The sequence below is a fragment of the Mytilus edulis genome, chromosome 11 (assembly GCF_963676685.1).
Source record: "Mytilus edulis chromosome 11, xbMytEdul2.2, whole genome shotgun sequence".
NCBI classification, from domain to species: domain Eukaryota; kingdom Metazoa; phylum Mollusca; class Bivalvia; order Mytilida; family Mytilidae; genus Mytilus; species Mytilus edulis.
The window spans coordinates 16,303,667-16,317,500 of record NC_092354.1 but is presented as its reverse complement, the minus strand read 5'-3'; the positions used below and the strand labels follow the sequence as shown (position 1 = coordinate 16,317,500).

The window sequence follows — 13,834 nt, the reverse complement described above, 5'->3', positions numbered from 1 at the left end:
CTCATAAATTTGAATTTTCCATGTGATTATGAATTTTTCGAATTGATTTTCCTCTAAGTTCAGTATTTTTGTGATTTTACTTTATACTGTTCCACACATTTAGTTTATGTTTATAACGCTTTTTTACATTCTTTACAAGAGATACCATAATGCCAATGGATCAATACACTTGTTTTCATATTACTGACTTCTGACTTCGAAGTATGTAATTTTTGACAAGATAACCTACTCTGTAGTTAGTCATCGGTCAAGTGAGTAAAACTTTAGAAAGTGACAATAAAGGTAGCAATATGTGACAAAGAAAGCTAGAACGTTACATTCAGCTGAATAATGGAAAAACTAAATGAAAATAAATGACGTTGGTTAAAAGTTCTAATTGTACAGACTTTATGCTATATACTCCTTGTTGATGTTACGAAACCGTGTGAATGTACACGCAGGTAAAACATTATAGAATTGTTTGGCACATATTGCAACCTTTATTGTGCCTTGGTATAGTTGTTCTTACTTGACCGAAGACCTAAAATGTCAGAGTAGGTCATCTTGTTAAAAATTACATACTTCGAAGTCTGAAGTCAGTAATATGAAAACAAGTGTATTGAGACATTGAAATTATGGTCTCTCTTGACAATAATGGGAAGAGGCTTATAAACACAAACTAAATGACTTTCATGTGAAACAATATACAGGTGTTTGTCATCTGATAGAACATCAAATCAATTGTTGTTAGTGAAATCAACGATTTGTATGTACATATTGATATTGATTTTATGTAGTCATGGATATCGTTCGTCCGGTCTGATGCATATGGTAACATATGTGTACATACATGTTTAATTTAATTACATCAAATATTTTTCCCTTTATTAGTATAATATTCAAAAATTGATTGATCAAATCAATTATGATGGACGAAAAGCTTTAATTTTGACACGTAAACGTTTAAGTAACCTAACCTGCAAGAAACTATCTAGAGAAAAAAACAAATGGTGAAGTTTGTTTGATAAGTCTGTCTGTCAGATTATAATTCAAACAGAGTCATAACTTTGAGTTGGTATTGTGATTTTAAGCGGTCTATCTATCGTTTGCAGTTTTCAAGATAAAATGTAAAAAATGCATTAATTTAACAAATTGACTGTAACACATGTTTCTGTCTACGAAACAATGGCACAAAAAAGACGATTATTAAAAAAAAAAACCAACAAGTTATTTCGGATAGAACGACATTACTGTATTGAATACATAAACCTCATAAGTGTCTCCACAAACAAGGTGATATAGCTGGGTCTTCCACGTGGTATAAAAAGTTCTATCAACATTATTAACATCATTTATATAAGTAAGCAAAGCAGGGCTTCACATTTTTTGCGATACTGCCCTTCTCGAGATGGTGCAAATAAGATGAAGATGAAGAAAAATTTCTTTTTTTAAGTTCTGAAAAATTCAGATAGTAACCTTTAACATTTTTACTTTAACAAACTACTCATAATCAACTTGGATGTTCATTAAACATGTTAAACTATAAATCGTATAGAGCTATCCCAATTAGAAATTGATCCTACCGAATGATTTGTTTACATATAAGTTACATCCCTAAATATGACAGCAATACACTAAACGGTTTAATAAAATGTCATTCTTTTAGACCAATGTATAATTGAGATAGTTAAAAGTTTCACGCAATCCAAGTTTATTTGTAATAGTTATAAACAAGGGAACTATCTAAAATTAGTCCAATCTGGAAATTCCAGCTTTTTTACCTAAATGTATACATCACATCCTTAAATTTGAAACTGATAAATCAAACTCGAAAACAACCTTAAAATCTTTAAGATCAAATTATATATAGCTGTAGAGTTTGATGAAGATATTTGTTCATTATTGAATGCCGTACTGTGACCTTTAGTTGTTAATTTCTGTCTCACTGTATTTTACAGAAATAACCTGGCACGTTGTTAAATCAATATATAATTGAGGCGGATTCAAACCAGTCTAAACTTATGTTTATGTCAAGACTGGTCGAGCATTTGTCGAGACCATGTCAAACTATACCAAGATTATCGAGTACTGAATATTGCAAGCTGTGAATATCGTAAAGGTCAAAGACCAAAGTCAGAAAGTTAAGTACTGTCGGGTTTATGTCGGGTCTAATCATTTAAAATATGTGATCGACCTTACTGGTCTTGGACAAGATGTGGTCTCTCCAGACACGAAACAGTTTGTAGAGTGTGTCAAATTTATTTCATCGAATCAAAATCTGATAAACTGATACTGCGATAATACAGAAGTTTTATTGTTAAAAAAAACATACGCATACACGTCGTTACGATATTTCAAGCCATAACATTTCAAAAAACAGATACGTGGGGATTTTTTACAAACAAATCCGAAATACGAATTCAACACAACATCCCTTGAATATCAATATTGCAATCCACAAATTGAAGAGACCTTGGCGGCAATAACAGGAACTCCGGTTGCTAACATCTGATCTAACAATAACCACAGCGCTGTCAATGTTTGTAGTATAATGTTCAGACAAAATAGGTATACAGTTGTGTCGGATACATGGGAATAATGCTGAAAATATTCAACACTATAGTTTTATCAAATATGATTATCTTATCCTAGGCAAAAATAACCTTAGCCGTACTTGGTACATTTTTTGGGGAATTTTTGGTCCTGAATGCTCTTCAAATTTGAACTTGATTTGCTTGATAACTATTTTTATCTGAGCATCTCTGATGAGTCTTATGTAGACAATTGCGCGTCTGGCTTATTGAATTGTAAGCCTGGTACATTTGATAACTATTTATACTACTGGGTAGATGCCACTGATGGTGGACGTTATTCCGAGGGTATCACCAGCCCAGTAGTCAGCACTTAGGTGTTGACATGAATATCAATTATATGGTCAAGTTTTACAAATTTCCAATTTACAAAACATTAAATGTTTCGAAACACTAAGGATTTTTCATCCCCGGCATAGCTTACCTTAGCCATATTTAGCACAATGTTTTTGAATTTTGGGTCCTCAATTATCTTCAACTTTGAACTGGTTTGGATTTATAACTATTTTGATCTGAGCGTCACTGATGAGTCTAATGTAGACGAAACGCGCGTCTGGCGTATTAAATCATACGCCTGGTACCTTTGATAAATATTTATCATGACCAAGAAAAGTCAAAAGTTATACATGTATAACATTAAAATGTGAAGATGTAGTATTAATACAGATGTTGTTAATATCCACAGGAGACATAAATGACGTCGATGTTAGCAAATCTACATCACACCTACGACATTTATCAATGAGAAAATTACATCACATATTGCAAGCTATGAACTATCGACATCACAAACTTAAATAATCTCAAACGACCAAACCAATGGCATGTCAAATTTTCATGTAAAAATGATCTCTTTGTTTTAACTCATAACCCCCAGGTTCAGTCCCTTTGAATCATCCTTGACCCCGCCTACTTCCACCTTGATTCACGTTCACTTCTCTTTCATGAAGTCACACATACCACCCCGTCATCTCCTATCCACTTCATCATTCTAATAATCTTACAAAATCAATTGGCACATATTCGAAGGGAGAGGAGCATGACAAAAAACAATGCTATACAGTTATAAAGTTTTGTTTGAGATTTTATAATAACGGTATGTTATCCTGAGCTGGTCATTGTCGTCATGGTAGTTAGTCAAACCTGCAAATTAGAAAATAAGATATGAGTTATTTTATGAAGAGATTGGTGAAATTTTAGAAAATAATAAGAGTTACTGGTATCTATACTGGACTATGCTCTAGTAATGCATATAATAAAGACATAGTCAGGTAGTCGTACGAAGAAGGTGTAAAAATGTGTATGATCATGTTATGTATTGTTAACCATACGACAATTTAAGTCTTCATTTTTCTTTTGATCTTGAGCGCATTTTGTTTGCCCAGGGTAGTAACCATGATAACTAAGGGTTTCTGTCATTATATCAGTATGACATTTGTCGGGGATATACAAACGAGAAATCAAAAATCCAGTTATATTATATTTCATCTATATAATTCTACATCAGACCATCTGTAATTATTTTCACAGTATTCAATTCTGCTGTATATGAGTATATGTTTGTCCCATTAAAACTAATGACTCATGCTTTAATTATGTCATTGTGAAGACAACCTGTATATAAAGCAATGCTTTAATTATGTCATTGTGAAGACAACCTGTATATAAAGCAATGTGTCTCCAAAAGATTTATCACCATGACGCTTGAAACAAAAACATGTTAAAGGCCAAATAAAGTACGAAATTGAACAGCATTGAGGCCCAACAATTCCTAAAATTGGGCCAAGTACAGCTAAAGTAATATATTCTGTAGGGAAAAAAATCTTAGTATTTTCATAATGGAAAGTTTTGTTGACAGTTTTTTTATATTATGACCATATCAATGATAAATAATAGCAACACAGAAGTGAAGACTACTGGGCTAATGATAACCTCGGGGAATAATAACTCCACTAGCAGTGGCATTAAATGTAACTTTTAACAATTGAATTTGGGAAATTGGTTCTTTCTGAAATACTGTCCAGTACTTTTGAGTATGTCATTGGTAATACACATCATTAGTGTAAATAGTATACGTTGAATGGCATCTTTTTCTTTTCATCTCATAGGTGTTATAGAATTTTCAATACAATGGCATATATCTTATTGTAAGGTCAATTGACAAAATACGTTTGCTTACCATGTTCTAGAATAGCATATTTATATTCGTGCTTGTGTATTATTTATTTGTGTTTTGTGTTAAGCAATCAGATTAAGTAAATTTAACACAAAAAAATTTAAATACAAAATGAAAAAAAAACACAAATCAGTTATATATAACTATTAAAAATTATAACATATCCTACCTTGATTCACATATAAAATAATGATCATCAAGCCTGCAAGCGTTTTTATATGCGTCATACCACTTTAAATCGTACATAACAACACAAGTGTCAACGTCAATGTTATTTGGCTGTCCCTTGTTCCAATCGTCAAATCCGTTTGATTCTGTGGTATTTTTAGATTGCCACTCATAATTAATGCCATTCCTTGACTCTAGTCCAATATAAAATTGCCTACGCTGTACAACTACAACAAATATTTAAAAAGAAGCTGATAAAGTAGACACATATTTTAAATTGTGTGGACTTTGTTAACAAAACTTTCAGCTATTCCACAAAGAACAAGTTAGTCTATAAATACAGCTTAGTAAGTATCAAATATTGATCTCAGGCTTCAATTGTGCACATTTTCTGTAAACATATTAAGACAGCACCTGCATATCAAGTATATATATATATAAAATTAATATAAAGATCCATGTTATTACAGATTATAGAAACATTATAGAAAAATTCATCGGCTCTAACTCAAACTTTCTACAATTTTATGTTAAGGGGTCCTGAATTCTTTTAACAGCTTCCTAAATGCTATTTTTTTTAACATGTTTCAGCTAGACTCAAACACTACTTTATTTTAAAATTCATGACCCAAATTTGTTTACAGTGTAATTTTTACCCTTTCTTGCCATTTGAGGCATAAAACATGGAGAAATAAATTTGGAAGGGTTATAAAGAAATTGATAAGTAACACATTATAACGCTAAGGACTATAATCGTGGACAACCAAACTGCAGAGGCAGATTTGGAGGGGGTCCAGGGGGCCTGTCTCCCCTTTTCGGAAAAGTTTGGTTGATTATATAGGGAATCACTAAATCATGACTGTAGCGTGCCCCTCTTAGGCAGTCAATAGGGCCCCACTTATAAAATTTTATAAAAATTTCTGGATCCGCCACTGAACTGCGTAATCGGACTAGTTGTTCTACCTTTTAGTCAAATACGTTTTGTAAAATTATACATTTTCACTCTTTTTGGCTTTGAGGCAAATATTGTTTGTGCTGGGTTTAGACCCTTCTACAACGAAATTTGTTTAACATGCACAAGTGTAAGAATTACAGTATTTTCAGTAAAAACAACGCAGATACTGAAAAATTATAAAATTTAAAACCAGAGCAAATTCAATATGTGGTTAACGCTAACTTTGAAAAAAAATTTTAGTATTGAATTTGCTCTGGTTTTGAATTTTATAATTTTTCAGTATCTGTGTTGTCCATATGGACATTTAAACTAAAAAATCGATCATACACTGAAACTACCTACTAGTAGACAAAAAAACAACTAAGCATAATCAAAAGACAATCATTTGTAAACAGAGCATACAATAAAAACCTAATACTGATAAATTGGAACCTCACAATAAAAACACGGAAGGGTAAGAAGATCATAATATATATGTGATATCTGTCATGTTTTTCGTGAAATACAGATATTCTATCACTCTTGATGTAAAAGGTAATTTGTAATCAGTATTTCTCTAGTATAGAAATGTTTACAGGAAATACAAGCTCCGAAACATTGAAGCAATTGAGTACATATTTCGTATGCAGACGCTGGAGGTCTTTTACTATAAAGAAATAGACAGTTTACAATTGAGAAGCTTAATGCTACAAGTTTTTTTGGTTGTTTTTTTGTATTGGACTTTTTGATAAATTGCATGTCAAAATAAGTTTTACGTTTTTGTCTAATTAAGTTATTAATTTCTTATACTATGGCATTTATCTTATTTTAAAATTAATTCACAAAATACAAGTACTAACAACGTTCTTGAATAACTGAATAAATGAACTGGTTTTCTTCTTTGTTGTTAATTTCAACCAGAGTCCAACACATCGAAAGGCAATAATCCTGCAAAACATGTTTTGATAGGACAGTAAACCACGTTCAAAAGATAGTGTATACATTACGTAAAGTAAATGTTAAGAGTACTTCTATGAAATAAGATAAAAGTACAAAACAAATTAATACAAATATCGATATAGGAAGATGTGGTGTGAGTGCCAATGAGACTACTCTCAATCCAAATAACAATTTAAACATAAGTAAACCATTATAGAGTCAATGTACGGCCTTCAACACGGAGCCGCGGCTCACACCGAACAACAAGCTATAAAGGCCCCAAAATTACTGGTGTAAACCCAAATATGCACACATTACTAACACATATCAATTAAAACACATATATCAATCATTTATATATTTAATCAATCTTTCTACCACAAATCTTCAATATTACTCTACAATGTGTTGAATTATAATATTTATGTATATTGATTAACCTTTGCCTGTATATACGTCTTGGTTTTAAAAACAAATGTGTATGTCGAACCCCTGAAATCATATACATAAGTTCGCAGGAGATCATCTGGAACACCTGAAGATAGATAATAGGGAAATTTCAAAATGACATTTTATAGTACTGACGAAACTTCTTACTATTTCTCATTAAAGTTGAAATGAGATACTTCTAATATAAACGATCCTAACGTACCATATCTAGTTAGACATTAAGAAAATTCGCTACTCAGTTTCAAAATATCAAGCTTTTTATGACACTAGTATATATAATGATAAAGTGTTTGTTTTCAATTTATATGCCATTGATTTTTTTCCTGAAAAAAATTGCCTCTGGACTCTTCATAGCAGCATTATCATTTTCAAAATGAAGTTCTCAAAACCTTTTAAAAATAAAAAGAATTTCATAAGACGTTTACAAATGGCTATTGATTATACATGTAAACTGTTTATAAAAAGATAAATGGGGGTTTGTGGTATAAAAGAAATGTAAGGCAATCAAATGGATTTAACCAGAGGATTCCAAATATCTGACAAAATTCTAAAACATGAAAGGCGAGCAATCCTTAACTTGATTGTAAACGTGCGCAACCAAAATACTGATCATTTTTACAACTTGCACAAAAGCAGATCTAATTTGGAAGTTTGTTTTAAAAAGAAAGCAAAACGGAGCGATTTGAAATTCATTTCATCGAAGCTTGGGCACTGGATCAGTGTTTGAAGCAGATAGAGAAAAGAATAACTCATAAACTAAGATCAAAGATAAACAAAAAAGTAAGCAACTAAAACACAAATATTACATATAGCAGCTGTTATCGGACTCCATACACCAGACTGTAACAAGTTATACTGGAATTCCCTGATAACGAATAACCAGCCGAACAGTTCAATATTACCGTGGCACCAACGAATTTATCTTTCGTGATAACAGTTATGTTCCAGTTCTTGCCACAGGTTCTGGTTAATGGGTCTGGACATTCAACTAGAAATATATTTATAAAAAATACATTCCATGGAAAACATTCCGATCATATTCATAAGACATAACGAATTTTCAATACTGTGGATTCATTTATTTTCGTGGGTACCAATTTTCGTGGATTGCTAAAAACTCACATATTCGAGGATATTTAAATTCGTTGTGTTGGAAAAGTTTGCATGCATTCCTTTGGTAAATTTGTATTTCGTTGAACATTTAAATTCGTGGTTCCTCTGTTCCCACGAATTCCACGAAAATTGGTATCCAACGAATATTAATGAATCCACAGAACTCGATGTTCTTCTACTTAGTAATTTATTTGACCTTTTTCACCTTTTTAAAACCGACATATTATGAGTCTTATGCAAACTAACCCTGGGTTTAGTGTACACAGCTTATCATGAGTTAATATATTATAGCCACATTAAAATATAATTACAAATCAGTTAACAAAGGTCTGTTTGTTTTACAATTCCATGATCATTTTATAAATTCAAACTCTTTTGGGGATTAAGAACAAGACACTTTTTATTAACAATCATGACAAACTGAATTGAGATAATGTCTTTGTATTTGTTACTTAAGGGAGTTCGCTTATCAGTTTCAAAATACATAGCTTTTCATTACATTAGTCTATATTGATAGGGGATTAATAACGGAATCAAAAGAGCAAAAACATGGGCTTATGTGCTTGTTTTCGATACATAAGCCATTGAAATTTTGATAGCGGGAAAATGTTTTCTCCTGATTTTTCATAGTTTTATCATTGACAACCTTAAGCTGTCAACAACTATCAAAAATTAATTAAAAGACTTTTTTCAAATGGCTTATCAATATTCAGGTAATAGATTTATAAAAAGGAAAACGGGGATCAATGGACAAAATTGTTCAAGGCATTTTAATGGAAAAAACCAAAGGATTCCGAAAATCTGACAAAAAAATTCCAAAACATGACAAGCGAACATCCATAAATGTGTTAATAACTAATATGTCTAATTAAAGCTTAGTGCAAACATAATAAAGCCTTTTTAAGATAAGAACGTGTATAGGCTGTATTTTTGTTTTACACTGAAATTAAATTTTCTTCTAAAACTTAACACTATTAAGTTTTTTAGATTTTTTTTTATCCTAGACTCATAATAATACTTTAAATAGGTATTCGCCTTGAAGATTTGAACTTATCCTTTATTATTACTCCCCTTCACTCCATTTTCCCCCTTTTCTGAGTCTACCTTTAGAATTCAATTTGTTTACTTTCAAAAAGTATTTATTTAGTTTGGTTACATTCTGTATTTACAATCTAAATCAAAGATTTTGTGAGAGAAAAGAAAACCTCAACCTTAACGATTATAATTTTATTGACTACCTTGGGGTTATATACCTATATTAATGATGAGTTTATTTATAACCACGTGGTCGATGTCACTTCTGGTGGATTATTAATTCCCCGACGGTAACACCAGCCCAGTAGTCAGAAAATCTGTGCTGACTTGCTTTATCATTAAAATAGTCGTTATCAAGTGTAAACTTTTGTTAACAAAAGTTTTGAATTTTTGAAATACAAAGACCTTTTACCTCAGGAATAAATTTACTGAGCTGTATTTGCCAAACCTTTTAGGATGCTCGGTCCTCAATGCTTTTTAACTTCGTAAATGTGTTTGATTCTAGCATCACTGATGAGTCTTTTGTAGACGAAACTGTAATCGGGCTTAAATACAAAATTTAATCCCGGTATCTTTTGATGAGTTTATTTATTTATATACATTGCTGGAAAAGCTAACGGTTATGAAAATATTTTTGAGAGAAATGTATCATAATCTCTTTTAATGTGTGATATCACATGCGTTCCTTATATAAAATAAATTAATTATGTTCTATGAAATTTTTAGCATTTTTCAAATTTGAAAAGTATCCAATAAATAAATGTAAATTAATTAAAAAAGTAATCCACCATATCATAACATAATCAAACGGTCAATTTTCATAACTAAATCAACCAATGGAAAACAAGTTGACTTGTTAATAGCACTGTGCGACGAAAAGATAGGTTAAACCTGGTTTAATAGCTAGCTAATTTTAAAGCTTACAGTTGTATGCCAGTTGTTTATAATTTTGCTGATTAACAATATTAAGAGGGGAAATGACCTTTTCCAGGACGTCGGGGTCGCCTGCTTTTTAGCCCAGGACTTCGGGATTGATCGTTTTTGGTCTGTGAATTTTTTGTTTGAATTTCGGGATGTCGGGATTTAAATTTATCTAAATTTGGGACATCGGGATTAAATGTTGTGAAACCTGGGATTTCGAGCTCAGGACACCTCCGGCCCCCCTTATATATTGGACGGACACCAAAAAAATAGATATATTAATTACTTACCAACAGTTGGTGTCTTGTGACATCTTTTGCTTTTCACTGAAAGAATCAATATTTTTAGGACACAATTTTTTTTTTTTATAAATTTGATTAGTTTAACGCCGTCACCTGGAGAACCCTTATTTATTTAATCAAATTGAGGCTAACTAGAACACAAAAATTGTACAATTAAGGTACAACGTTGTACTTATTAATGCATTTTTTTTGTTTATATCAAATTAAAGGAGAACAACAGCCCAACTAAACGTGTTCATAGGAAACATTTGTAAAGCCAAGTTTATCTCATGTTTATCGGGATATTTAACACAAATTACTGCACACATGTGGACTCCATTTTTTTTATTCTCGAAAAATATCTAACAATCAGTATAATCACAATTGAATGGTCGTTAAATTCGTAAATATCTCTTAGTAAAATCCATAGGGGGTGAGGCCGGAGGCATCATCCCCTATGAATTGTATTCACCCTCTATGGATCCGTAGGGGGTCAGTAGTTAACCGTATAACGAATTTATCGGACGCTGGACTTTTTCTGCGGCGTTTTGTTGAAAAAAAACAATGAAACACAACAACATTAATAGATGACGTCGCCATTAACGCGTCATGAACCCCATATGAAACTTACCAACCCTATACGGTCTCATAGGGTGTCACCACGTGACGGCATTTAACCAGTCGCAACGTTATAATTGATCTGTGGTCCGATAAAAGTATTTATATATTTTTTGTATATCCTGTTAAGTAAATCAATCATATAAATATTACTTAACACGTCTTATAATCTGTATCATATACTGTTATTTGTAATCTCATATAATTTGTTTTTAACAAGCATAAGAGATACTTGGTTTTCGTCGTGCTGACCATCTGTAAGGAACAATTTAAGTTTCATGTGGACCCTATGGCTAAAATGGCCGTATTTTCACCTAAAAATTTTCTCTGAGTACAGGCAAACCTGTGCATCTCGAAAAGTTTTAAGGCATAGCATGCCCTACATAAATATAATTCAAATGCATTGTATGATTTAGAAAATTCTTAACTTAACTGGATTTTGCCGTACACTTTTTTTCGTCTCTGCAGAAGATGATAAAATTAACAAACAGTTGAGTTTACCTTGATATGGTCCACTCAGGTACACAGTTTAAAAAACCGATTATTGTCAGGTATCTATTGTCCATCTAATGTCCATGTCAATTAAAAATGCTCACTATAATTTTTACCTGTGGGGAAGTTCTCAAACCTGTTTCCCAACTTAGTTTATTTTGGCACCTTCTTGAGGAATGAAAAAAAGTGCACGGCAAGTAAGTTTTTATTTTTCTAAAACACAAAACATGTTTGAAACTCATTTATCTAGGACATGCTGTGCCTGAAATTTGTTACATATGCGCAGGTTTTTCTGTACTCAGAGTAAATTTTGAGGTGAAAATGCGGCCATTTTAGCCATAGGGTCCACATGAACCTTAAAGCTTGATAAATTGCATTTGATTATAATGCTGCTTTCCAAGTATTTTTTTCTTTAGATTCACAAATGAAAAACTTACCTTCAATGACTAGTACAAATAACAATCCCAAAAGAACGGTTATGGTGAAAATTACTGACTTCATCGTTGACGCTTTTACTGATTCAATTTAATACGTTAATGTGTTGTACATATAACCAACTGACAACAGTACATATACTCAATATCAGGTATTGATTAAGGAAAATATCTAACAATTAACATCATGACCAATCAGACAATTACATGTTACATACCATCGAAATCTTATTTGTTGTTGAGCCAAAAACAGTTTTGAAATTTATTCAATCTTCAATCAAGCGGAACACTACTCTTTCTGTCGTTAAAAATGCTACTTGTGTTTGTTTATCACAAGTAGCCAAACGAGAAGTTAAGGTTATGTGACAATTTAACACGTAACTGAAAATATTGGAAAGAAACAAAATTATAATAAAATTTTAAAACGGATACGGAAACCAGGTAGTTAGAGTAATTATACAAAAAAACATGTTATTTCAAACTGCAAACCCGGTAAATAGGCCAAATCGGCGGATGACATTCTTGCTGCAGGGAAGTGGGTTGTAGTTACGACATTTGAAACGTATCTGATATCTTCTTTGAAAAGGTTATTCCAGAAGGGTCAACCAATCCATAAAATCGTCCTTAAAATTTACAAAGGGATGATTTCAACTTCATAATTTTGAACTTTTTTGTTTAATAGCTTTCTTGTGAGGAGCTACCTTATTTAGGTATTCATAATAAAAATACGATATCGTGTCAATAGATAAATTTATCCACAGCTATGCTAGAAGTGATAATTTTAAAAGAATAATGCATATTACAGAATCTTAAGTAAATATTAACAGGTTTTAAAGTAATTATTTTGATTGTATTCATCAATTGTCGCACTTTCTTGATACGCTTGGAGACACTGTTCTTAAATGAGCGTTTTATCTATTTATTGACGCCTTTTGCCCCTTTGTGGTATACTGAAACAGACCAATTCAGGTCTTATACATTTTTATCATCTAGGTTAAAATCATTTTATTTGAGTTCCAACGCTAGTAACAAGAAATAAATATCAAATGAATTTGAGAGGTTTCACAGATTTCCACGTAATATGTAAGAGGTATAAAGCCTTAAATGTATCCTGAGGTGAATTCAAAAGAAAAACAAGAATTTAAATATGATATTTTATGTTGGAAGGGTACTAGATCAGGAAAAAAAACAGGCCAACAATATCGATTGGTTATGGAGCTCAATTTCGAGATATTTTATTTTATAAAATACAGAAAAAGGATGAATTGGACTTTTGCGTTATATTATTTATATTGATATTAAATAGGACTTAATTCAAAAGAAAATGAATTCAGAATCTGCTTAAATGTGTGTAAATGATTGTTTTAAGAGTTGGTGAAGTTTTATATGAAAAGAAAATGGGAAAACATATTTTACCCTTCACTGAAAGAAAAAAACACCAGAAGAGTATAAACATTTGACACCAATTTCTAGACCTCACCCAAGTTCATCCTTAGTGGCAATTTGTTAAACTAAATGTAATAAGATAGATACTGATAATTAATAGATTGAATCATGTAAAAGATAGATAAAATTACATTACAAGTGTATATTTTTTATATGGCCAACAGCAATATCGCGTCATTCTGAAACCAACCTTCATTTCAGAATAAAATATAACATTCATGATGGCACGTGCTTCCGTAAAAAAAATCATAATGAAC

General features: G+C 31.6%; 1 long non-coding RNA gene across 1 annotated transcript; it reads right to left on the bottom strand.

The window, feature by feature from the left end:
* Positions 1-3,641: 3,641 nt before the first annotated feature.
* On the bottom strand, positions 3,642-12,456 carry LOC139495229 (uncharacterized). The gene is made up of 7 exons (XR_011657293.1): positions 12,135-12,456; positions 10,597-10,632; positions 8,044-8,225; positions 7,228-7,322; positions 6,709-6,796; positions 4,916-5,141; positions 3,642-3,713 (listed from the first exon to the last, which is right to left on the bottom strand). It is a non-coding gene; the product is annotated as an uncharacterized lncRNA (long non-coding RNA).
* Between the last annotated feature and the right edge of the window lie 1,378 nt (positions 12,457-13,834).